This window comes from Sus scrofa, chromosome 16, assembly GCF_054392235.1.
Source record: "Sus scrofa isolate SSC_HxYL_T2T_F1_AM1 chromosome 16, Sscrofa_HxYL_maternal_Yorkshire_Landrace_v2.0, whole genome shotgun sequence".
Lineage (NCBI taxonomy): Eukaryota > Metazoa > Chordata > Mammalia > Artiodactyla > Suidae > Sus > Sus scrofa.
In genome coordinates, this window is record NC_139398.1 from 27,986,234 (window position 1) to 28,013,161 (window position 26,928).

Genomic DNA, 26,928 nt, shown 5'->3' on the forward strand with positions numbered 1-26,928 from the left:
ATTTCATTGATTTCTGCTCTGATCTTTATGATTTCTTTCCTTCTGCTAACTTTAGGTCTTGTCTCTTCTTCTCTCTCGAGCTGCTTTAGATGTAAAATTAGCTTGTTTACTTGAGCTTTTTCTTGTTTCCTGAGGTAGGCTTGTATTGCTATAAACTTTCCTCTTAGAATGGCTTTTGCTGCATCCCATAGGTTTTGGAGTGTCATATCTTCGTTGTCATTTACTACTAGGTATTTTTTAATTTCCTCTTTGATTTCTTCAGTGATCCGTTGGTTGTTTAGTAGCATGTTGTTGAGTCTCCACATATTTTTGTTTTTTTTGCAGTTTTTTCTTGTTGATTTCCAGTCGTATAGTGTCGTGGTTGGAAAAGTGCTTGATATGATTTCCATTTTCTTAAAAGTTACCAAGGTTGGATTTGTAGCCTAGGATATGATCAATCTTAGAGAATGTTCCATGTGTACTTGAGAAGAATGTGTATTCTGTTGCTTTTGGATGGAATGTCCTATAAATATCAATTAAGTCCATCTGGTTTAATGTATCATTCAGGGCTTGTGTTTCCTTATTGATTTTCTGTCTGGATGATCCGTCCATTGCTGTAAGTGGGGTGTTAAAGTCCCCCACTATGATTGTGTTACTGTCATTTGTCCTTTTAAGGTTGTTAGCAGTTGCCTTATATATTGTGGTGAACCTAGTTTGGGTGCATAGATTTTTAAAATTGTTATAACATTTTCTTGTATTCATCCTTTGATCATTGTCTAATGCCCTTCTTGGTCCCTTAAAATATTCTTCATTTTAAAATCATTTTGTCTCATATGAGTATTGCTACTCCAGCTTTCTTTTGATTCCCATTTGCATGAAATATTTTCTTCCATCTTCTCACTTTCAATTTGTATGTATTCCTAGAAGTGAAGTGGGTCTCTTAAAGACAGCATATATATGGGTCTTGTTTTTTGTATCCATTTAGCCAGTCTATGTCTTTTGGTTGTGGCATTTAGTCCATTAAGATTTAAGGTACTTATTTCTATGTATGTTCTTAACTGTCATTTTATTAATTGCTTTGGATTTGTTTTTGCTGCTCCTTTTTCTTTCCTTCTTCTCTTGTTCTTTTCTGCCTATAGAAGTTCCTTTATTATTTGTTGTAAGGCTGGTTTAGTGCTGCTGAATTCTCTCAGCTTTTGATTATCTGTGAATGTTTTGATTTCTCCTTCAAATCTGAATGAGAGCCTTGCTGGGTAGAGTAATCTTGGTTGGAGGTTTTTTCCTTTCATCATGTTAAGTATATCATGCCACTCCCTTCTGGCCTGCAGAGTTTCTGCTGAAAAATCTGCTGAAAACCTAATCGGGGTTCTCTTGATGTTATTTGTTTCTTTTCCCTAGCTGCTTTCAAGATTTTCTCTTTGTCTTTAATTTTGGTCAGTTTGATTAATATGTGTCTCGTGGTGTTCCTCCTTGGGTTTATTTTATGTGCTACTCATTGTGTTTCCTGGATTTGAGTGAGTGAATCCTTCCCCATGTTAGGCAAGTTTTCAGCTATTACCTCTTGGAATATTTTTTCTGTGCCCTTCTCTCTCTCTTCTCCTTCTGGCACTTCTATAATATGGATGTTGTTGCATTTAACATTGTCCCAGAGTTCTCTGAGACTCTCTTCATTTCTTTTCAGTCTTTTTTCTCTTTTCTGTTATGCATCTGTAATTTCCAGTAATCTGTCCGCCTCACTTATTTGTTATTCTGCCTCCTGTATGCTGCTCTTAGCTGCTTCTAGCACATTTTTTATTTCAGTGATTGTATTTTGCATCTCTTCTTGTTTAAGTTTTATATCTTGTATCACTTTGCTCAGTGTTTCCTGTAAGTTATCCATCTTTGCCTCCAGTTTATTTCCAATGTCTTGCATCATCTTCAGCATCAACAATCTGAAGTCTTTTTCCTGGAGGCTGAGAATCTCCTCCTCACTTAGCTGATTTTCTGGGTTTTTTCCTTTCTCCTCATCTGAGTTATAGTTCTCTGTCTTTTCATTTGTATAGGTTTTTGGTGTGGTGACTTCTTCGCAGATAATAGAGTTGTAGCCTCTTACCTCTGTTGTCTGCTCCCCCTGTGGCTGAAGTCTGTATGGGGGCTTGCTGTAGGCTTCCTGATGGGAGGAGCTGGTGCCTGCCCACTGGTAGGGGGAGCCAATTCTAATCCCTCTGGTGTGTGGGGCTTAGTCTCTGGATGGGATTAGAGGCAGCTATGTGCCTGAGGGGTCTTTAGGTAGCTTGTTTACTGAGGGGTGGGGCTGTGATCCCAGCTGGGTTGTTTGCCCTAGAGCTTCTCAGCAGCTGACTGATGGGTGGAGCCAGGTATCCCCAAAATGGCCACCTTCAGAGAAAGGCATGGCTGCTCAATATTCCCGAGAGCTTTGCCTTCAATGTCCTTCCCTCACAACAAGCCACATTCACCCCTGTTTTCCCAGGATGTCCTCCCGGAACTGCAGTCAGGTTTGACCCAGATTCCCATGGGGACTTTGCTTTGCCCTGGGACCCAGTGCACATGAAAGTCTGTGTGTGCCTTTTAAGAATGGGGTCTCCGTTTCCCAAAGTCCCATGGAGTTCCTGCACACAGGCTCCACTGGCCTTCAATGCAAGATTCTCCAGGGGCTCTTTCTCCCAGTGCCAGATCCCCGCACATGAGGGTTTGATGTGGGGCTCAGAACTCTCACTCCTGTAGGTAAGTCTCTGTGAACCAGTTAGTTTTCAGTCTGTGGAGTTCCCCACCCAGGAGGTATGGGGTTGTTTATATAGTGAAATTGCCCCTCCTACCTCTTGATGTGACCTCCTTTTTTTCTTCTGGAGTAGGGTGTCTTTTTTTAAGTTTTCTGATCCATTTGGGTGAAGAATGCTGTCTTTAGTTGTGAATTTTGTTGTTTTTAGGAGAGAAGTTGAGCTCCAGTCTTTCTGTTCTGCCATCCCAATCCCCACATCTATGATCTGATTTTATCTGTACAGAGCTATATAGCCTTTTGAAACAAGTTGATTTCATGAATCCATGGATGTAGCCTGGAATCAAAATAGCATTTTACCAATGCTGAAAAAAAATTGAAAAAATTATGCAAGAAGGTAAATCTGCACACTTGAGATAACATTTCTGTACTCTTAACCAGACCCTCACAAGGAAATTGGAAGACATGGGGCAAATGGACATTATTTCCTATGGAAAATAAAGAATTATTTAACATAATATACCTATGTACATATATACACAAAAGTGAATATATAAACATACATTATATAAATTAAAAAATGTCAAATATGTTATATAAATCTTAAGAGAGGTTTTAAGAACAAGGCAAACTATTCATTAATTTATGATAAAATATTATCAAAATATGATATTCTTAAAATCTTTCCTCAATTGTAAGATGAACATTTTATCATACATTTATGTACCTCTAGGTAGGACACATCTTAAGTTCAATGACATATAATGTTGGCCAGGTCATCATCACAGTGACACTGGTGTCATTGTTTATACATTGATGAATCTTACTATTTCTGTTAGTGTGACTAGATTGCCTCAGCTATTTGAAATTTCAATCAACAATAAGTTAAGGATTATTTGAAGAAAAGAATGAGTTTTGCCTACTGTTATGCCAACTTTTCATTATCACCTTTGGGAGAGGTCAGAAAAGCAGAATCTCATAATCTAGGGGACAGATATATGGGTAGAAAATCTCAGATATTGTAGAACTTTTTATATTCCATTCCACTAACACTACTGACAGCACAGAGTAGAAGTATTGAGTGGAAAGCAGACTGTAATATTTGGAGGGAGTTCCCATTGTATCTCAGAGGTAATGAAGCCAACTAGTACCTATGACAATGTGGGTTTGATCTCTGGCCTTGCACAGTGGGTTAAGTATCTGGCATTACTGTGAGCTGTGGTGTGGGTCACAGATGCCGCTTTGATCCTGCATTGCTGTGGTTGTGGTATAGGCCAGCAGCTGTAGCTCTATTTAGACCCATCCCCTAGAAATTTCCATATGCTGCACCTGTGATCCTAAAACGCAAAATAAAAATTATTGGAAAATGTTGGATTCTTTAAGTGGAAAAATATACAAGAGTGATTCTATCATAGAAATCTATCTAAATAAAAATGAGTTCTTTTATAAATGTCATCAATAGGAAAATGCTGTTATTATAGATAACTGCAATTTTTTTCTTTATTTTTTACTAATCATAACCCTACATAAATAATTACATTAAAATGAGATCTAAGATTTGATAAAGTATTTCTAACAACCTTGAATTTCTATCTCAGTAAAAAAGGTGTTTTAAACTCATCATAACTATAGATAGTTGTCAAAAAGCAAGAAGAGTGTCAACAAGAAAAACAACGGCAAATTTGCATGTTACGTTTTATTTGGAAATCTTACTGGGGACCAGAGTCCGGGAGATAGCCTCTCAGATACCTCTTTAGAACAGTTCCTTAGAGTTAAGGGAGAAGCCAGGAGGTTTTTGCTGAGGAAAAAAATATGTATTTTAAGATCAAAGATTACTGCTAATCACAAACAGACATCTTAAGTTAATAATTTTAGTTTTTTTTCTCCATGAGAAGATGCAAGAATCGGGACTGATTGAAATTTTTCCTTAAATAGGCAGTTTACCTATCTAGCATTTGTATTCAAATATAGAACACTTCTGTCTGCATCCTGAAATCCCCTCAGGACATACTATGGGTAGAGCAGGGCAGTGGTAGTGGCTGATGCATGATCCTTGTAGTAGAAGTGCATGGTGGGCAATATTCTTTCTCACTGGAGTGGCCGGCAAAACTCCTTGTCCAAAAGAGAAGTCAGGAAACTATTATCCTGCACTAAAAACATTCCAATTTGTGACTGAAAACTCTGAAACTTGAAATGGACATCAATTCATGCTGTAGTTTAAACAGTTACATTTTAATGTGGGCATGAAATTTTGTTTTACCAGTTATATTGAGTTATGGTTATTTTCATCAATTATCTATTTTTCAGGGATATTGGGAAACTACCTATTAAAATTTTAATTATTGTTGCACCACTTTAATTACAGCTAGCTGACTCAATAGCCAGTTTTATTATGATGTCTGCAAATGCTGTTTTAAGGAATTAATACATCAGAGTCTCGGAATCAGCAAATAGTATTATTGCATTGCAATTCACATGTTCAGGTAATATGCGTATAGTAACATGAGAACAGATTTGATATAATTTATAGATAGAATCCCAATAATCTAATAATGTTTGAATCATGAAATATAATTATAAATGTATATGTATGTCCTCAAGTGGAGCTTCTTTTTGTCATTTTAACTAATATTTTAAAAGTTTTTACTGTTTCAAATTTAATCCCAATTCACTAATATGTTTGTAAAACACTGTAAGAACACCATTACTTTTTGCATATAAAGTCTAACATTTTCCAAAAATTTCTACATATGCATTTAATTCTAGCTCCAATCCTTCCAACTTCTTAAGAAAATTGCTTGTAAAACCTATCACTGGCACTTGCAAATGAAGGAAAGACATAACTCTAAAAGACTCATTAACCTATTGGCTAAATTTCAGAGAATGTTTATCTCTTTTTCTTGAAACATTGTTAGTACATTTTGTTATCTTGAGAAAAACCTAGGTATTTACTATGGGGGAGCAAAATTCACAACCCCCAAATGTTTCTTTGGCAAGTGAATTATTTTGAGTGAAAACAAGGCCTAAAATTTTAGGAAACGACTTTCACATTTCCCCTAACTGCCCAAAGAATGTAGATAAGGCCTTGATCCAGGAAAGAATCTATTACCATATATAAGTATAGGATGAACTTGATGTTTAGACAGGGAAGAACTAGCAATGTCTGTCTGTTAAAATTCCTATGTCTCATTGTCTTTGTATGACCCACAAAATAATTACTCACTTAATATTTGCTTATGAAACATTTCCTTTTCCATCTTCCTGTGAATTGCCTTCCTCCCCTTTGAAGTCCCAAACCCCCACTCCCAACATCCTCTTTTGTCTTTAGCTAAAGATGGTATTTAAGGTGAGTGTTTCAGTCATTTTGGTGTATCACTCTAGTTTTTCTGAGTCTCTCCAAAGTGTACATGTAAATAAGCTTTTGTTGATTACTTCCTGTTAATCTGTCTCACATAAATTTAATTCTTAGACCAGCCAGAAGAACCTCGAAGGAAGAAGAAAATTTCTTCCTCCCTAACATCAGCCTTCTAGAATTTTCCAGGTTTTGAAAGGCAAGAGTAATGGCAGGTCAAGCTGAGAGTAATCTGAGTTTCTTATCTATGTTTCCTTTACTGAACTCAGGTTTGACTGCTTGCACCTCAAAAGCCAATACTCAAGGGACAGGTGTTGATAAAGGAAAATCTGCCTTTTGTTGAGGCCATCAAATGGGAGAAGGCAGACTTGTATCTAAAAACCAATATAAAAGATTCTGGTGGAATATGAACATTTTTAAAGGGAGATTCATTTGGGAAGGGGATCAGAGTCTTCCTTGTGTTCTGCTATATGCAGACATTCTTCTGATTGGTTGATGTGAGAGCAGTTGTGCTCCACCTGAAGACAGCATCCTCCAGCTGGGGTGCAGGGGATAAAGGGAAATGAGGTTTTAGTTCCCACATTAGAGCTCAAAAGATACTGTTATTATATTCCTTGAGGAAGAACTAGGACCCTGCCTCATCACTGCACTATTGTTTCTTGGCTATTGCTCCATTTTTTTTTTTTCTAATGCCTTCCCTTCCCTGATAAGCAAGTGTTTGATTCTGTCCTTTGGAACTCAGGGAAGGTTAAGGAGGGCAGAGACTTTTTCTTGTAGGCAATAAATGGGAGACATGAAAAGAATTTTTACTCTGGAAGTCCCCACAGGTTCCTGCTCCATTTCATTTCTTCAACAGTTTTAGAACTTTTATTTCTTTCTCACTTTCCTTTATAGTGTGCAGGCATTGGACAGGACTAAACTTTAGGAAACCACACACCTAGTGATGTATTTGTTGTTTGCAGCATGTGTATATCCCCAGTCTTAGTGAGGAGAGAGTAAGGCCAGCGATTTGTCAAATTGACTTGATTCACCTGATGGCCTTTTCCTGGGAGATGACCATCTTAAAGTTAAGTTGGTAATACAGTGTAAGAAACCAGTAAGTAAAAGCTTTCCAGAAGCTAATTTTTCAATGTCAATTCAAATTCCTTTGTTGGAAGATTTGAGCAGTGATTGTATATTCCATATCTGCTATTATTTCTTTGTTTCTCAATATTTTATTCCCTAGTTGTACCTTTCTCTGCTAATGAATCATGAAAGACAAAATGATAGCAATATGAATTTTACTCCAGGTTCCCAAATTGACCATTCATTTCAACTTGATGAAAAAAATAGGTCAAGGTAGTGAAAAGAAATATCTAATTTTATTGAAAGACTGTCTTAGCAATCACCATACAAACATACATCAAAAAGATAATGTTTAATCCACTAGTTTGGAGTGTCAGAACCATTGGATCATAGTGTTCATGAGAGTTTATATTAGGGTTTTTCTATGTAACTGGAGAGAAAATATTTAAAGAGACACATCAGTTAATAAAGATTTATGCATTCTTAAATTCTGTTTAATGGTGTTAACGTTCTTTGAATAAATATAAATTATCATGGCTATTGTTTAAAATTTTGCTATCAGAACTTGCAAAGCCCTTTGCAAACTATCTCCTTTTTTCCAACCTGGATCCACTGTATACTTTCTGAAATCTTATCTTTTGTCATAGTTCAAGTATCACATTCTTCAGCACATATTCTGCAAACTAGAATGGATTGTCAATCATGACGTTTGATCTGTGACCTCTTTGAATTCTTCTCCCTACCTTATACTCTTTAAATGTTTTATATCCTTTCCTACTATACAGCCTTTAAGCTATTGCATCCTAACCCTTTATCTAGTCATGGAGTTGGAAATGTGTTTATTTGCGATAGCCATCCTTGAAGCAGATGCCTCTTTGAAGTGGATGCCTTAGCAATCAAAGAATAAGTGAGGCACTTGCATTACCCAAAAAACTCCAAACAACAATCTGCCATGGCTTACACTACACCCATGCACTTCTCCTTTGAAAATAGTACACAATAAAGAATCCCAGAGGTTACAAGTATTATTTCTCTAGATAGATACTGAAAAAGTTTTGATTTCCACTAATGGACATTTCAAGAAGACTATATGGCCAGTGCATAAATGAGATAATCTGAAAATTTAATATGTAATATTTGATGGCTTCAGCTTTATCTTTTATATTAAAGCTTTTTTAGAAAATATAACAAGCCAAGAGGAACTGGTAATCCACTCTTTATAGCCTAGCTAATGCCTTCTTTATAATCTCCATTTAAGAGTCCAGCAAGGCAGAGTATATATTGCTGTAAAATGGAAATCAGTATACGTTTACTATTTTTCCACAAAAATATTTAAATTTGCCAACATGCGGCCATGACTTAGTAATGCATCCTTTGAAATTATTAACTATCGTATACTTGTAAGAACAACAAAAATATCCTATTATTGCAGGTGAAAGAACCAGAAGAAAGATTCTTGACATTTTTTTAACCCTGGGAAAAAAATAAGTTAATCTACAGAATCATATATCCTTGAACCTATTAGGGACCTGATAATGGAAGGCAAGCAAGTAAAGTAAATTCCAGGGGGCGAGGAATCTCCTCAAAGATAAAGCTTATAAGCTCTCTCACTTTGATAGCTAATTAGCCTGCCTGAGGAGGAAGAAAGAGAAAGAAAACCAAGAAATGACTTTGTCCTCATGATATGAGCCTTTCATTAAGAAACAAGCATTATCTTCTATCTATTGACTTAGGTAGAAGAGTGCAAGAGGACAGCTTTGTAGTGTATGTGAGTGTTAGATCTGCTGAAAGCTGAGGATGGAACAGGAAGAGTGAGAAACATCCTTTAGGTCTCTAAAATGCCACAAAACACAATGTAAATAAAGCAGAATTTCAAAATAGCAATAATATCAAAGAAATCATAGCCGACATGATATAAGCTTAATTGATATTATTTGCAATGCACTTCATGAAAATGTTCCATCAGAGGAGATATGTGTGTCCATATTACCAAGTATAACCAATAATTGTATCAGCCTCTACATTTTTATACACATTTTTGGCATTCAGTCAAAAATTGAAACACACTAAAAAAAGTCAAAGTAAAATATAACATCAAACTGACTAAAATATAAAATGATTAATAGCTCTAGAGCCATAGAACACAAAGATTTTGAATATAATAGATGATAGAATTAAAAAAATCTTATGTTAAAATACCAAGTGGGAAAGATAGAAGAAAAAAAGCAGTGGGGGATTTTAAGAGAAATGGAAACTGTAAATGAAGAATAAAATGAAAACAAAAACATGTTTTAAAAGCACTATTTTGGATACCTCAGAGGAAATCAGTATACTTGAAAATAAGACAAGAGAATTATACAAAAACAGAGAAAAAGGGGAAAAAAACAAAACAAAACAAACCACTAAAGAGCACCTAAGAGCTGTGGAATAGTATCAAATAATCAAACATATAACTGAAGTCTAAGAAGATGATTAGTAATCCAAACAGACTAAGACAGTATGGATGTATTTATTTTAGTAGAAAGCATCTTCAAGAGTGGCTATGTCACTTTGCATTTCTGTCAGCAATGAGAGAGAATTCCTGTTGCTACAAATCATTGCCAGCATTTGATGTCAGTGTTCTAAATTTGGGCCATTATAATATATGTGTAGTAGTAGCTCATTGTTTGAATTTGCATTTCCAAAATGATATAGAGTGTGGAGTATTTTTTCATGTGCTTATTTGACATCTGCATATCTTCTTTGTTAAGGTATCTGTTAAAGTTTTGGGTCCATTTTTTAAAGTGTATTTTGTTTTCTCATAGCTGTTTTTAAGAGTTCTTTGTATATTTTGAATGAGTCATTCATTAGATTAAATATTATGCAAATATTTTCTCCCAGTCTGTGGCTTGTCTGTATATTTTCTTGCCTTTCATCTTGCAGAACAGATAACTTAATAATAATCAAATCAGGTTTATGCATTCTTTCTTTCATGGATTATACCTTTGATATCATATGTAAAAAGTCATTGCCATACGAAACACTCTAGATTTTTTTCCTATGTTATCTTCTAGTTTTATAGTTTTTCCATTTTACATAAAGGTCCATGACCCATTTTGAGTTAATTTTTGGAAAAGCTATAATTCTGATACCTAGATTAATTTTTTTGGATGTTGACGGCAAATTATTTTAGCACAATTGTTGAAAGATGATCTCTGCAATATTGCCTTTTTGCCTTTGTCAAAGATCAGTTAACTTTATTAATAGGGGTTTATTTCTGGGCTTTTTGTTGCATTCAGTTGATCTGTTTGCTTCACCTTTTGCCAACAGTCTTGATAAGTCTTGAAGATGGGTACTTTGGCTTTCCAACTTTGTTTTCATTACTGGTGTTGTCTATTCTGGGTTTCTTGATTCTCCATATGAACTTTAGAATCAGTTTGTCAATATTCACAAAGTTACTTGATGGGATTTTGATAAGGATGTGTTGAAACTATAGATCAGATTCAGAAGATTTGACATCTTGGCAATATAGAGTCTTCCTATTCATAAACATGGAGTATCACTCTTGAACTCTTAGTTTTTCCACTGATTTCAATAGTTTCACACTTCTCAATAGAGTTTAATGTATTAATTTCTATATAAGTATTTCATTTGAGGGGGTGCTGATATAAATGGTATCATGTTTTTGACTTCAAATGACAATTGTTCATATATGAGAGTGATTGAGTTTTGTAAATTAATGTTTGTGTCCTGTAATCTTGTTATAATTGCCTATTAGTTCCAGAGTTGTTTGTTAATTCTTTCACATTATCTACATATGTCATTTATGAACAAAGACAGCTTTTATTTCTTCCCAATGTGTATAACTTTTATTTACTTTTCTTGTCTTTCTATATTAGCTAGTTATTCTTCTACATTGTTGAAGGCAGTGATCAAAGGGGATATCCTTGTCTTGTTCCTGATATTAGTGGGAAAGCTTGAAATTTCTCATCACTAAATATGATGTCCGCTCTAAGCATTTGGTAGCTATTTTGTCAAGTTAAGTATGTTTGCTCCAAGTTTTTTTTTTTTAAATGAGTGAGTGCTGGGTTTTAATAAAGAGTGTTTTGCCTTTATTGGTATGATCACGTGATTTGGCTTTAGTGTGTTGATAAGATAGCTTACATTAATTGACTTTCAAATATTGAAACAGCCTTACATACCTGAAATAAATTCCACTTGTTTTTAGTGTATAATTCTTTTTATACATTGTTGGACTCAATTTGCTAATATTTTGTTGAGGATTTTTGCATCTATGTTAATTTCGCTATAATGTCTTTGTCTGGCTTGAGTATTAGCATAATATTGGCCTCCTCAAATGAGTTAGCGTAATTCTCTGTTTCTGTCTTGTTAAGGGGGTTATGGAGAATTGGTATAATTTCTCCCTTAAGTGTCTGGATTTCATCCGTGAACCCATCTGGACCTGGTGCTTTCTGTTTTAGAAAGTTATTAATTACTGATTTAGTTTCATTAACATTTATAAGCCTATTCATAGTGTCTATTTTTATGTAATTATCAGATTGTCTTTCAAGAAATTTACTTCATCTAGGTTTTTAATTTTTTTGGCATTGAATTGTTCATAATAATTACTCTTTGAATGTCCATGGAATCTATGGTAATATCACTTCTTTCATTTCTGATATTAATAATTTATGTCCTCTTTTTTTTTTCTTGGTTTCCTGCATGTAGGCTTACTGATTTTGTCTTTTCAAAGAACCATCTTTTGGTTTCATTGATCTTTATCAGCTGATTTCTTGTTGCCAGTTTTAATGATTTCTGCTCTAATTTTATTAATTCTTCTTCTTGCTTAGGAATTAATTTGCTCTTCATCTTCTGGTTGCCTTGGAAGAAGTGTAGATGATTAATTTAAGATCTTTCTTATTTTCAAATACATGCATTCATTTCTTTAATTTTCCCATTACTGATATTTCTGCTTCCTACGTTTCTCTGATTTTTCCCAAATGATTTGTCATTCGTGACATAATTCTAAATGACTATTTGATTCAGTTTATATTCTTGAAAATAATTTTTTAAGAAATAATCATTCCTTTTTTCAGTTATATTTTTATTTGAAATTTGGCAATTTTACTTATTTTGTAATTGTGGATATTTCCTTTGCTTTTGGTCCAATCATCTTTTCTTGATAATTCTTTTCCTTTTTCCACCTCTTCTTTATTATGGCCTCCCTCCATCAGATTACAGCAGATAAGGTTGTTCTTTACTTACTTAGGATGATATGGTTTCTTAACACCTATAGAACTTAATTTGCTAATGTTAATGGAGCAATAGCCAAGTAGCAGAAATAAGAGGAATATAAGCTTCTGCTATTATAAGCTGGGAAAAAATAAAACAGTATATTGTCTTCCTCTTTTCAGTTATTAGATGGCATTCACTCTTTTATAAGGTTCATCCAGATGCAAAAGACAGTCCATTCCAAAATTAAATGTTTGTGAATAATTTAGATTGCCAATACAAGTTTTGGTTTATTCATGTTAGGAAAATTGAGTACTTTCCCCTTCCTCCACCCCCAACAAATCAGGTGCACGTAAATAGAAAAAGGTTTGTCAAACCACAATTTATTTTTCTATTACTGGTCATATCATCAAATTATAGTTCTATACCAGTTTGTACCCTTGAGTTCCTGGATATATTGGGGGTTTGTGTTTCTCTTTTTTGATCACCATGTGGCATTTGGAGTTCCCAAGCTGGGGATTAGAGCCAAGCCACAGTTGTGACCTATGCTCTTGCAGTTGCAGCAACGCTGTATCCTTTAACGCACTGTGCTGCATCAAAGATAAAAGCTGCATTGTGCCACTGCAGAGAAGCTGTCAATCCTGCTGCACCACAACAGGAACTCCAATATATTGAATTTTGATGCTTTATATTTCTTTCTTTTTTTTTCTTTTTTCTTTTCATGGTATACCTGGGGCATATGTAGGTCCCCAGGCTGAGTTGAATTGAAGCTGTAGCTGCCAGCCTACACAACAGCACCACCATATCTGAGCCACATCTGTGACCTAGACCACAGTCCACAGCAATGCCAGATCCTTAACCCACTGAGAAAGGCCAGGGATGGAACCTGTGTCTTCATGGTTGCTAGCCAGATCAAACCTGAACCCAAACCCCAACATAAGCCACAATGGGAAATCCTAATTTCTGATGCTTTAGAAAGCCCACTCAACTTTCTGCCACAGTCTTCTTATTTATGGTATTACATTCATAAAGGTAATTAGCAGAAAAATGGTGTCTTAACTGCACATTTTTTCTGCTTTCCAGAATATACTTTAAACAAATAAAATTAGTGTATTTATTTACTATCATAATACATTTTTCTAAATGTAGATTGTTTTAAAATATGTAAATGTATTATCTTATTGTTCCATAGATAATAAGACTGATGTGAGTATCACTTGGCTTATAATCAAGGTGTCCATAGGGCTGTATTCCCTCCTAGAGTTTCCAGGGAAAAATTTGTTTCACTGCCTTTACAGCTTCTAGAGCCCCGTTCATCCATTTTCAAAACTAGAAATACTGTATTATTCTCTACTTTTTTCCATAGTCTCATCCCCCTCAATCTACTCTTCTGTTTCCCTCTTCCACTTTTAAAGAAATTTGTAATTACCTTAGGTTCATCTGAATAATCCTTGATAATCTCCCCCCCCCCTTTTTTTTTTTTTGACTGTACCTGCAACATATAGACGTTCCCCGGCTAGGGGTTAAATCACAGAAATGTGGGATCCAAGTGGCATTTACAACCTACACCACAGCTCAACTGCAGATCCTTAACCCACTGAATGAGGCCAGAGATCAAACCAATATCCTCATGGATAATGGTCAGGTTCATAACCTACTGAGCCACAATGGGAACTCCCTGATCTACCTTTTTCAAAGCTAACTGATTATCAAATTTAATTTCATTTGAAACTTTATTTTGTCATGTAATCTAAAGTATTCACAATTATAAGAATTAGCATATAGACTATTTCAGGAGGCCATTATTCTCACCCTATCACACTCTAACTTGAAATACATTTAATGTTTCTACCCACACACATATATGTATATATGACATATATAATTATAGTTTTTTACATAATAATACTCTATTTAAATTAGTTAAAAAGATAGATTTGAAAATTGATACTATAACAATCTATATTTATATCTAGTCAGTATTAATTCATGGGCTGAAAAACCGTATATTGTTATAAAAAATAACCATAAAGTACTCAAATACCCTTTCTCTAAAATTATGACATTTCTCTGTAGTTAAATTTAATCACTCATAATTTTCAGTTTATTTCTCTCCTGTTAATTTTTCTGCTTTTAAATACAGCAAATTGGTAAAATAATATTAAAAATTATTTGTTGGTAGTCAACTTAGCCTTAAAAATGTGTCTGCAATGTAATAGTTCATTGTATTTTAAATTTTCTAGGCATGTACTGCTAAAAGTACTTTCTTTACTCAGGCAAAACTGATAATTTATGAAGTAAAACACTGTGTGCTCATTTTTATTGCTTGACACTTTCTAATTTATGGCAAATGATAAGTCACAAACCATGTTAAAACATAGCATCAACATTGCAGTCTTTAACAAGATAATAAAGATATAAAGATAATTTTCTTTGGCATTGATGTTGTGCTTTCAATATTTGTTAAGAAAATGTAATCTAAAAGCTCATTAATTATGTTGTTAACAAAAGAGCAGACTTTATTTTTTAAAAGTTGTTTTCTCAGGGTAGCAAATGCAGATAAGAGAGAAAAGAATAGCATATATTAAAGAATAATTATATTATCGTCATTAGCTCTTTGCACTTAGACTAATTACACCTGCTAATTGTATTGGCATTAAAAATAAAAACATCAATACTAATTAGATATTTGAATAATTCTAAACCTAAAGGAGGTAAATGGCATTCCCTCCTCTACATTACTATTTCCCTAATGCCTAGACTTTCCGATGTGTTATACCATATGATCACATGGGGAATTATAAGTTTAGCGGATAAAAAGAATTCAATACAACACTTATTTTAAGATGTCAGTCACATTTTCAGATTATTTATAGTTCTAATTTGATCTGTAACATTTGACATCATTTTGGCAGTAAGGAACTAAGCCTCTCTTCCATCATGAATGGCAGTTCCATGGAATAACTATGGGCATCATTTTATGACAGATGTACTAAAGTTAGAAACGGGCATCCTGAAAGAAAATGGCATAAGGAAATGTAATTATATATCAAAAAGTGAATGAACAGAGAGGAACATTTTTTAATTGATTATCCAAATATTTATATAAAATGTGGAATTATTTGAAAGTTTAACTTAAAAACTGTGAGTTCCCATCGTGGCTCAGTGGTTAATGAATCCGACTAAGAACCATAAGGTTGCGGGATCAATCCCTGGCCTTGCTCAGTAGGTTAAGGATCCGGCGTTGCTGTGAGCTGTGGTGTAGGTTGCAGACACAGCTCAGATCTCGCATCGCTGTGGCTCTGGTGTAGTCTGGAATACAACAAAATTATTTGACTAATGAGGTATAATTTATGTTGTGTTATTATTCATTAACCTAAAATTTGATTAGAGAAAGTAGTTCTTGAAAATCTGGATTATGTACAGAGGTACATTTTTATTATTTGGTACACTAGGAGTTGAAGTAACCATAAATATTGTGTAATGTAATAGCACATTATTTTTTAATTGATGTATAGTTGCCATATAACACATATATGTTTCAGGTTTACAACATAATAATTTGGTATTTGTATATGTTGTATGAATGATTATCATAATAAGTCTAGTTTATATCTATCACCATAAGTAATTACACATTTTTTTCTCCAGATGAAGACATTTAAGTTTTACTGTCTTAGCAACATTCAAATATGTACCACAGTATTATTAACTATAGTCACCATGCTGTACATCCCTATGACTTGTTTATTTTATAACTGAAAGTCTATTCCTTTGGTCTCCATAATTCATTTCACATATCCCCATCCCCTGCTTCTGGAAACCACCAATCTCTTTTCAATATCTATGAGCTTGTATTCTTTTTCTTTTTTTTGTCTACAATTGTTGTTTATTCACCTGGTTATTTTAAAATTGAGAGGTAATTGAGATCACTTGGTGGTGGTCTTTCTCTGCCAAACTTGTTTCACTTGGCATAAGGCCTCAAAGTCCATCTGTGTTGTTGCAAATGGCAAGATTTCATTCTTTTTTAATGGCCTAATAATATCCCATTGTGTCTGATATACACAAAAACAACCTCTTCTTTAACCATTCATCCATTGATGACACTTAAGTTATTACCATTCCTTGGCTATTGTAAATAATGCTGAAGTTCACATATCTTTTTGAGTTAATATTTTCATTTCTGTTGGATAAATACCCAGAAGCAGAATTGCTAATTGATATGGTAATTCTTTTTAAAGTTTTTTTGAGGAACCTCCATATTGTTTTCCATATTGATTGCATCAACTTACATCCGCATCAACAATTCACAGGAGTTCTCTTTTTTTCCCCACATCTTGGCCAACACGTTATTTCCTGTCATTTTGAACAGCCATTCTAACAAGTGTGATAATATCTCACTGTGGTTTTGATCTGCATCTCCCTGAAGATTAATATTGTTGAGCATCTTTTCATGTACCTGTTGGTCATCTCTGTTATCTTTGGGAAAAAAAAGTCCATATCTTCTACTCAGTTTTTAATCAAATTGTTTTTGTTATGAATTGCATATCTTTATATAGTGTAGATATTAGCCTTTTATTAAACAGAGAATTAAAAACTGTTTTGTCCTATTTCATAGGTTGGTTTTCATTTTTTTTAATGCTTCCCTTTGCTGTGCAAGAGAATTTTAGTATGTAGTTGCAATTGCTTTTAGATTTGTTGTTTTTGATTTTGGTTGTTAGATTCCAAAAATCTTGACCAAAACTTTTAAAAAAAATTATTAGATTTCATTTGCAATGGCCTAACAATTTCTGCTGCACAGCATAGTGACCCAGTTATATATATATATATATATATATATATATATATATACATTTTCTCATATTCTCTTCTATCATGTTCTATCACAAGTGATTTGATACAGTTCTTTGTGCTATAGAGCAGGACCCCATTGCTTATCCATTTTAAATGTAATAGTTCACATCTACTAACCACACACTACCAATCCATCCCCCCTCCTCTCCCTCCCCATGGCAACCACAAGTCTGTTCTTCATGTCTATGAGTTTCTGTTCTGTATATAGGTTCATTGGCGCCATTTTATTTATTTTTGTCTTTTTTCTAGGGTCACACTCGCAGCATATGGAGGTTCCCAAGCTAGGGATCTAATTGGAGCTGTTGCTTCCAGCCTATGCCAGGGCCACAGAAACACCAGATCTGAGCCACATCTTCGACCTACACCACAGCTCACAGCAACGCCGGATCCTTAACCCACTGAGCGAGGCCAGAGGTCAAACGCTCAACTTCATGGTTTCTAGTCGGATTCATTAACCACTGAGCCACAACAGGAACTCCCTGCCATTTAGATTCCAAATATAAGTGATATGATATGGTGTCTTTCTCTTTCTGACTTACTTCATCTAGTAAGAGAATCTCTAATTCCATCTATGTTGCTGCAAATGGCATTAATTTGTTCTTTTTTATGGCTGAGAAGTATTCCATGGTGTATATGTACCACATCTTCTTAATCCGATCATCTGTCGATGGACATTTAGGTTGTTTTCATTTCTTTGCTATTGTGAATACTGCTACAATGAACACAAGGATGCATATATCTTTCTGAATGAGGGATGCATATATCTCTTCGAATGAAAGTTTTGTCTGGATATATGCCCAGGAGTGGGATTGATGGATCATATAGTGGTTCTATATCTAGTTTTGTGAGGTATCTCCATACGTTTTTCATAGTTGTTAAACCAATTTACATTCCCACCAGCAGTGTAGATGGGTTCCCCTTTCTCCACACCCTCTCTAGAATTTATTTGTAGACTTAGTAGTGATGGCTATGCTGACCAGTGTGAGGTGGTACTTCAGTATAGTTTTGATTTACATTTCTCTAATAGTGATGTTAACTATTTTTTTTTCAAGCCTCTTGGCATTTCTTTAGAGAAATGTCTATTTAGTTCTTTGGCCCATTTTTCAACTGGGTTGTTACGTGTTTTGAAGTTGAGTTATACGAGTTGGTTTTATATTTTGGAGATTAATCCCTTGTCAGTTGAATCATTTGCAGCTGTTTTCTCCTATTCTGTAGGTTGCCTTTTATTTTTTCTACTAGTTTCCTTTGCTGTGCAAAAGCTTCTAAGCTTGATTAGATCCCATTGGTTTATTTATGTTTTTATGTCTATTAACTTTGGAGACTGACCTAAGAAAACATTTGTACATGATGTCAGAGAATGTTTTGCCTACGTTCTCTTCTAGGAGTTTTATGGTGTTATATTTCACAGTTAAGTATTTAAGCCATCTTAAGTTTATTATTGTGCATGGTGTGAGGGTGTATTCTAGTTTCATTGATTTGCTTGTAGCTGTCCAGTTTTCCTAGCACCACTTGTTGAAGAGACTGTCATCCCCATTTTATAGTATTGCCCCCTTCTCAAAGATTAATTGACTATAGGTGTCTGGGTTTATTTCTGGGCTCTATGTTCTGTTCCACTGGTCTGTATGTCTGTTTTGGCCAGTACCATGATGTCTTGATTACTGTAGCTTTGTAGTATTGTCTGTAATCTGGGAGAGTCATGCCTCCTGCTTGGTCCTCCCACCCAGGGTTGCATTGGCAATTCTGGGTCTTTATGGTTTCATATAAATTTTGTGTGTTTTTTCTGGTGCTGTGAAAAATGTCATGGGTAATTTGATGGGGATCACACTGAACATGTAGATTACTTTGGGTAGTATGGCCATTTTACAATATTCTTCCAATCCAGAAGCATGGAATATCATTAAATATTTTGTTAAATTGTTTTCCAGTGATTCTGTTTCTCCTTTGTTCCTTTTTCTTTTACTTTCTTTTTTTGTTTGTTTTTGGTTGGATAAATTTGTTCTATTTTATGCTTGTGTCCTCTTCTTTTTAGTTCATGTGAGTGTTTTGTTTGGTTTTGATTTGTAGTTGCCCTGTTTGTCAAGTATGTTAATCCTTTTCTATATTTGCTTGCTTTAGCCTGATAATTATATCAGTTCAAACACATACTATTAAAATTAAGTTTTCTTACTTTCTTTCCCCATATTTTATGGTTTTAGCCCCCTTTTTATATCTTCATGTTTATCCTTTTGCCATTCCTTGTGTTTATCATCGCTTTTACAGATAGGATTTTTTTTTCCTTTTAGTATTGTATACTGGCTTATTAAAATGATTACTTTCCAATTGTGATTTCTTCCATTGTATATTTTCTTACTTCTTTCCTATTTAGAGGAAACCTTTTGGTATTTCTTTTAGAATGTGTCTTAGTATTGTTGTATTCTTTTAGTTTCGTTTGTTGGAGAAATTTTTTATTTCTACTATTTTAAATGATATTCTTGCTGGGTAGATATTCTAGGATACATATTTATTTCCCTTTTAGAACTTTGAATATGTCTTGACATACTCTTTTGGATTAGTGTTTCTGTAGAGAAATCAGCTGATAGGCTTATGGGGGGGTTCCCTTAAAATTTAACTCTTTTTCTCTTGCTGCCTTTAGAATCCTCTCCTAATCTTTCACTTTTGATATCAGTATTTTTTATTATATGTCTTGGTGTAGTGTTCTGTTTGTATTCAACTTGTTTGGGACCCTCTGTTCTTCCTGTATCTTAATATCTGTTTCCTTTAGATTTAGAAAGTTTTCAGCCATAGTTGCTTCAAATATGTTTTCAGTTTCCGTTTTCTTCTCTCACATTGCTTTCATGTGTTTTCATTTTGTTTCCTGTCTGTTGTCCCAATTGGGTGATTTCCATTATTCTATCTTCCACATTACTTATAAATATGAACTGCTTCACTAATTGGCATATCATACTTGTGAAGGGGCCATGCTAATCTTCCCTGTATTGTTCCAATTTTAGTATATGTGCTGTTGAAGCAAGAACTTTGCCAAGACTTAGCTCAAGTAGCATACCATCTATATTTTCTTCTAGAAGATCTATGCTCTCAGATCTTATATTTAAGTCTTTAGTCCATTTTGAGTTAATTTTCATGTATAGTATAAGGTAGTTGGTCCAAGTTTCATTCCTTTGAATGTGGCTGTTCTGTTTTCCCAGTACCTTGTATTAAAGAGACTGTCCCCTGCATTGTGTAGTCCTCACTCCTTTGTCATAAATTAACTGACCACGTATGCATGCATTTATTTCTGGGCTCTCTATTCTGTTCCAATGATCTATGTTTCTGTTTTTATATCAATAAAATGTTGTTTTAATTACCATAGCTTTGTAATATAATTTGAAATCAGAGCATGATTTATTCATCCTTGTTCCTCCTTATCAAAATTTATTTCTCTATTTGATTTTTTCTCTTAATAATTTTTATTTTTTATGTTATAGCTGGTTTACAGTGTTATGTCAATTTGCTACTGTACTGCAAGGTGACCCAGTCACATATACATGTATACATTTTTTTCACACATTATCATTCTCCATCATAAATGACTAGATATAGTTCCCAGTGTTTTACAGCAGGATCTCATTGTTTATCCATTCCAAATGTAGTAGTTGGCATCTGTTAACCCCAAATTCCCAATCCACTCCACTCCCTCCCTCTCCCCCTTGGAAACCACAAGTCTGTGTTCCATGTACATGATTTTCTTTTATGTGGAAAGGTTCACTTGTGCTATATATTAGATTCCAGATATAGGTGATATCATATGATAATTTTGTTTCTGACTTATTTCACTTAGCATGAGAGTCTCTAGTTCCATCCATGTTGCTGCATATGGCATTACTTTGTTCTTTTTTATGGGTAAATAGTATTACGTTGTGTATTTATACCACTTCTTAATCCAATCATCTGTCAATAGACATGTAGGTTGTTTTCATGTGTTGGCAATTGAGAATAGTGCTGCAATGAATATGTGGGTACATGTGTCTTTTTAAAGGAAAGTTTTGTCAGCATATGACAAAACTCAAGAGTGGAATTGCTGGGTCATATGGTAGTTCTATGCATAGATTTCTAAGGTATCTCCATATTGTTTTCCATAGTGGTTGCTCCAATTTACATATCCACCAACATTATAGGAGGGTTCTCTTTTCTCCACACCCTCTCCAGCATTTGCTATTTATGGCCATCCTGACAGGTGTGAGGTGGTACCTCATAGTAGTTTTGATTTGCACTTCCTTAATAATTAGTGACGTTGAGGATTTTTTCCATGTTCTTGTTGCCCACCTATATATCTTCTGAAATGTCTATTCAGGTCTTTTGCCCTTTTTTCAGTTGGGTTGTTAGCTGTTTTGCTATAGAGTTCTATAAGTTTTTTTGTATATTTTAGAGATAAAGCACTTGTAAGTTGCATCATTTGAATCTATTTTCTCCCATTCTGTAAGGTTTTTTTTGTTGTTGTTTTTGTTGCTTCCTCTGCTGTGCAAAAGTCTGTCAGTTTTATTAGGTCCCATTGGTTTATTTTTACTTTTATTTTTGTTGCTTTGGGAGACTGACCTGAGAAAACAATTGTAAGATTGATATCAGAGAGTGTTTTGCCTATGTCCCCTTCTAGGAGTTTGATGGTGTCTTGTGTTACATTTAAGTCTTTAAGCTGGGAGTTCCCGTTGTGGCTCAGTGGTTAGCGAATCCGACTAGGAACCATGAGGTTGTGGGTTTGATCCCTGCCTTGCTCAGTGGGTTAAGGATCTGGCATTGCTGTGAGGTGTGGTGTAGGTTGCAGATTCAGCTTGGATCCTGCATTGCTGTGGCTCTGGCATAGGCCACTGGCCACAGCTCCGATTCGACCATGAGCCTGGGAACCTCCGTGTGCCGCAGGAGTGGCCCAAGAAATGGCAAAAAGACCAAAAAAAAAAAAAAAAATCTTCAAGCCATTTTGAGTTTACTTTTGTGCATGGCTTGAGGGTGTGTTACAGCTTCATTGATGTAAATGCAGTTGTCCAGGTTTCCCACCACCACTTGATCAAAGGACTTTTCCCCATTTTGTATTCTTAACTTCTTTGTTGAAGATAAATTGACCATGGGTGTCGGGGTTTATTTCTGGATTCTCTGTTCTGTTCCATTCATCTGTATGTCTGTTTTGGTACCAGTATCACACTGTCTTGATTACTGTGGCTTTGTAATATTGCCTGAGGTTTTGGAGAGTTTTGGCCCCAGCTTATTTTTTTTTCCCTCAGAATTGCTTTGGCAATTCTGGGTCTTTTATGCTTCCATATAGATTTTTGGATTGTTCGTTCTAGTTCTGTGAAAAATGTCATGGCTAATTTGATAGGGATTGCATTGAATCTATAGATTACTTTGGGTAGTATGGCCATTTTTACAATATTAATTTTTCCAACCCAGGAGCATGGAATATCTTTCCATTTCTTTGAGTCCTTTCCTTGATTAATGTTTTATAGTTCTCACCATATAAGTCTTTCACCTCCTTTCTTCCAGGAATTTGATTTTTTTCGGGGTGCAATTTGGAAATGTATTTTTATATTCTAACATTTCATTGTTAGTATACATAAATATGACTGATTTCCGGATTTTAACCTTATATTATGCTACTTTTCTGAATTTGTTGATCAGTTTGAGTAGTTTTTGGGTAGAGTCCTTAGGGTTTTCTATCCACGTACAGTGATAATTTTTCCTCCTTTTCCAATTTGGATACCTTTTTTTTTTCTTTTGTTTGTCTGATTGCTGTGGCTAGGATTTCCAAATAACAGTGGTGAGAGTGGCCATCCTTGTCCTGTTCTAGATTTTTAGTGGAAAGACTTTCAGATTTTCTCCATTGAGTATTATATTTGCTCTGTCGTGAATGGCTTTTATTATGTTAAGGTATGTTCCTTCTATACCACTTTGGTAAGAGTTTTTATCATGAATAGATGTTTGCCTATGTCAGATGCTTTGTCTGCATCTATTGAGATGATCATGTGGTTTTTGACTTCTCTTTTGATAATGTGGTGTAAAACGTTGATTGATTTGAGCATGTTGAACCATTCTTGTGAACCTGGGATGAATCCCATTTGGTTGTGGTATATGATCTTTTTTATATGCTGTTAGATTCAGTTGGCTAAAATTTTGCTGAGAATTTTTGTGTTTATATTCATCAAAGATATTGGCCTGTAGTTTTCTTTTTTGGTGGTATCTTTGATTTTGGTATTGGGGTAATGGTGGCATCATAGAATTTCTTTGGGAGTGTTCCTTCTTCAAACTTTTGAAAATGTTTAAGGAAGATGGGTATAATTTCTTCTTTGTAGGTTCGGTAGAATATGCCTTTGAACCCATCTTGCCCTGAAGTTTTATTTGTAGGGAGTGTTTTGACAACATAGCCAATTTCATTTCTATTGATCATTCTGTTCAGTTGATCTATTTCTTCTTGATTCAGTTTTGGCAGGCTCCAAGTCTCTAGAAAGTTGTCCATTTCTTCTAGGTTGTCAAAAATTTTGGCATATAATTATTCATAGTATTCTCATGTTTTTTTTTTTAATTTCTGCAGTATCCATTGTGATTTCTCCTTTTTCATTTCTTATTTTGTTTATTTGGGTTTTTCTCTCCTCTACTTGAGTCTGGCCAGAGGTTTGTCAAATTTGTTTACATTTTCATGGAACCAACTCTTGGTTTTATTGATTTTTTAATATATTTTTTAAATTTCTATTTTATTGATTTCCTTTCTTCTGCTCACTTTAGGTTTTGTTTTTTCTTTTTCTAATTCATTTAGCTGATGTGTTACATTGTCAATTTGAGATTTTTCTTCTTTTTTGAGGGAGGCATGTACTGCAGTGATTTTTTTGGGTGGCATCCCAAAAATATTGAGTGGTTGTGTCTTCATAATCATTTGTCTCAATGTATTTTTTAATTTCCTTCTTGATTTCCTCATTGACCAATTGGTTTTTAGTAGCTTGTTGTTTAGTCTCAATGTAGTTAGTTTTTTCTCATTTCTTTCATTGTTATTGATTTCTAGTTTCATGCCATTGTGGTCAGATACTTGAAATAATTTCTATATTCTTAAATTTGTTGAGGTCAGCTTTGTGCCCCAGCATGTGATCAGTACTTGAGAATGTTCCACATGCACTTGAGAAGATGTATATTATGATTTTTTTCGGATGTGATGAAATTTTCAATGAAGTCTAACTTTTCTGTTGTGTCTTTTAGGATCTCTGTTGCCTTATTGATTTTCTTTCTAGAGGATATGTCCATTTACGTGATTGGGATGTTAAAGTCTCCTGCTATGATTGTATTCCCATCAATATCTCCTTTTATATGTTACAATTTGTTGGCATTATCTGGGTGGTCCTATATTAGGGGTATATATATATTGATGATTATAATATCCTCTTCTTGAATGGATGCCTTTACCAGTAATTAGTGTCCTTCTTTGTCTTTTTTTATGGCCTTCACTTTAAAGACGACTTTGTCTGATATGAGTATTGCAACTCCTACTTTCCTGTCTTATCCACTAGCATGAAATATCTTTTCTCATCCCCTCACTTTCAATCTATATCTGTCCTTTGCCTTAAAGTGAGGATCTTGCAGACAGTAGACTATAGATTTTTGCTTTTTTATCCCATCTGCCACTCTGTGTCTGTTGATTGGAACATTCTGTCCATTGACATTTAAGGTAATTATTGATAGATAGGTATTTATTGCTATTTTAAACCTTGTTTTCCAGTTGAGCCTATGTTTCTCCTCTCTTCCTTTCTGTTTTGGGTTTGATGATTTATATTTATTTTATGCTTGAGTACTTTTCGTTTTATTTTTGTAAATGTAATGTTTGCTGTTGATTTGTGGTTTCCTTGTTTTTTAAGTACGTTAATTGCTTCCTATATCTGCTTGCTTTAGCCTGCTTGTCATATAGGTTCAAACGCATTATTTAAAAAAGTCTATTTTCTTACTTTGCTTGCCCACATTCTATGATTTTGAAATCCTTTTTTAACACCTTTGTTTGTCCCTTTGTTGTTCCTTGTGTTTATAATCGCTTTTACAGTAGTTTTTTTTTTTCCTTTTTTAGTTCTGTAGGCTAGCTTATTTAAGTGATTGCTTCTAATTGTGGTTTTCTCCATCCTATTTTTTCTTACTTCTTTGTTTATTTAGCAGAGCCCTTTAAGTATTTCTTTTAGAATGGGTTTAGTATTGCTGTATTCTTTTAGCTTTGGTTTGTTGAAGAAATTCTTTATTTTCCCTTCTTTTTTAAATGATATTCTTGCTGGATAGAGTATTACAGGATGCATATTTTTTTCATTTCAGAACTTTAAATGTATCTTCCCACTACCTTCTAGCCTGTAGTGTTTCTGTAGAGAAGTCAGCTGATAGCCTTATGGGGGTTCCCTTATAATTAATACTTTGTTTTCCTCTTGCTATGTTTAGAATCCTCTCTTTATCTTTTACTTTTACCATTTTTATTACAATATGTCTTGGTGTGGTCCTATTTGGTCCAACTTACATGGGGTCCTCTGTGCTTTCTGTATCTTGATATTAGTTTCCATATATTTGGAAAGTTTTCAGATGTAATTTCTTTAAATACGTTTTCAATTCCCTTTTCTTTTTCTTCTCCTTCTGGAATTCCTATTATGCTTAGATTAGCCCACTTTACGTTATCCAATAGATCTCTTACATTGCTTTTGTGTTTTTTCATTTGGCTTTCTGTCTGCTATCTTGATTGAATGATTTCCATTATTCTATCTTCCACGTCACTAATTCGTTCCTCTACATTATTCATTCTGCTCTTTATTGCCTGTAGCTAAGTTTGCATTGCTGCAAAAGAATTTTTAATTTTTCTGTGTTCCTCCTTATATTTTATAGTTTCTTTCTAATGGAATCTGCATAACTGTTCATATTGGCTCTTAATTCCTTCATATTCAGCTTTATTCAGTATTTTCACTGTCTCCCTTTTGAACTCCATGTCTCTCAGACTGCAGAGGTCTGTTTCATTGTGGCTTCTGGTGAATTCTGTTCCTTTAACTGGGAATGGTTTCTGAGCTTCTTCATCTTGCTTACATTTGTCTTTTTCTGTGAGTTTAGGGAAGCCAGACTGTATTCTTGCAGGTCTACTTCTATGCAAAATCACCCCTTTGTATTTTGTGGGGTGTTACTGTTTGTTTTTGGTGTGGGAGTTTGAATATTTGATGTCTTTCTTTGGTGTGAGCAGGCTGTTATCCCCAGGGTGCTGAATATGTTACCAGGAAGAAGGAGGCAACAGGTAGGGCTAGTAGTGTGTGCCTTGTTCCTGGGCTCTTAACAGCAGCAAAGACCTGAAGGAAGGTGACACAGGCTGCTCCTTGTTGTGGGGCACTGGGAGGTGATAATGAGCCTTAAGAAGATGTACATGGTGTCTAGAGCATTTGGCAGTGGCAGCAGCAGGGTGTGTGAGTTCCCAGGGGACTGACAACAACAACAGTTAGTGTTTGATTGCAGTGCCCTCCTCTGAGGTGGATGGAGCCACAAGTGGGCCTTTTCACGGACCCCTAGTGGTAGCTGGCAATGTGTACCTCTGGAGTCAGTGATAACTGCAGTGATTTGCCCCCCACCACTTTAAGACCATGTAAGAATCACCTAATCTCACTTAGCCCACACAGGAGGGCCTGCACAGGCTGATCCTAGTTATAGGATCCTGGAAAGTGACAGATATCAAGCACTGTGGGTAGTGCCTGGAACATTAAGCAGTGGCAGCAACAGGGCCGGTGTGCCCCCAGTT

The 26,928-nt window shown here is 34.8% G+C and overlaps 1 long non-coding RNA gene and 1 other non-coding gene across 4 annotated transcripts in view; one reads left to right on the forward strand and one right to left on the reverse strand.

Annotated features, from left to right (window-relative positions):
- The window catches only part of LOC110257293 (uncharacterized), a 135,468-nt gene that overhangs the window by 63,556 nt on the left and 44,984 nt on the right, over positions 1-26,928 (forward strand). The window lies entirely within an intron of this gene.
- LOC146395477 (U6 spliceosomal RNA) lies at positions 20,085-20,191 on the reverse strand. The gene has a single exon (XR_014831653.1). It is a non-coding gene; the product is annotated as a U6 spliceosomal RNA (small nuclear RNA).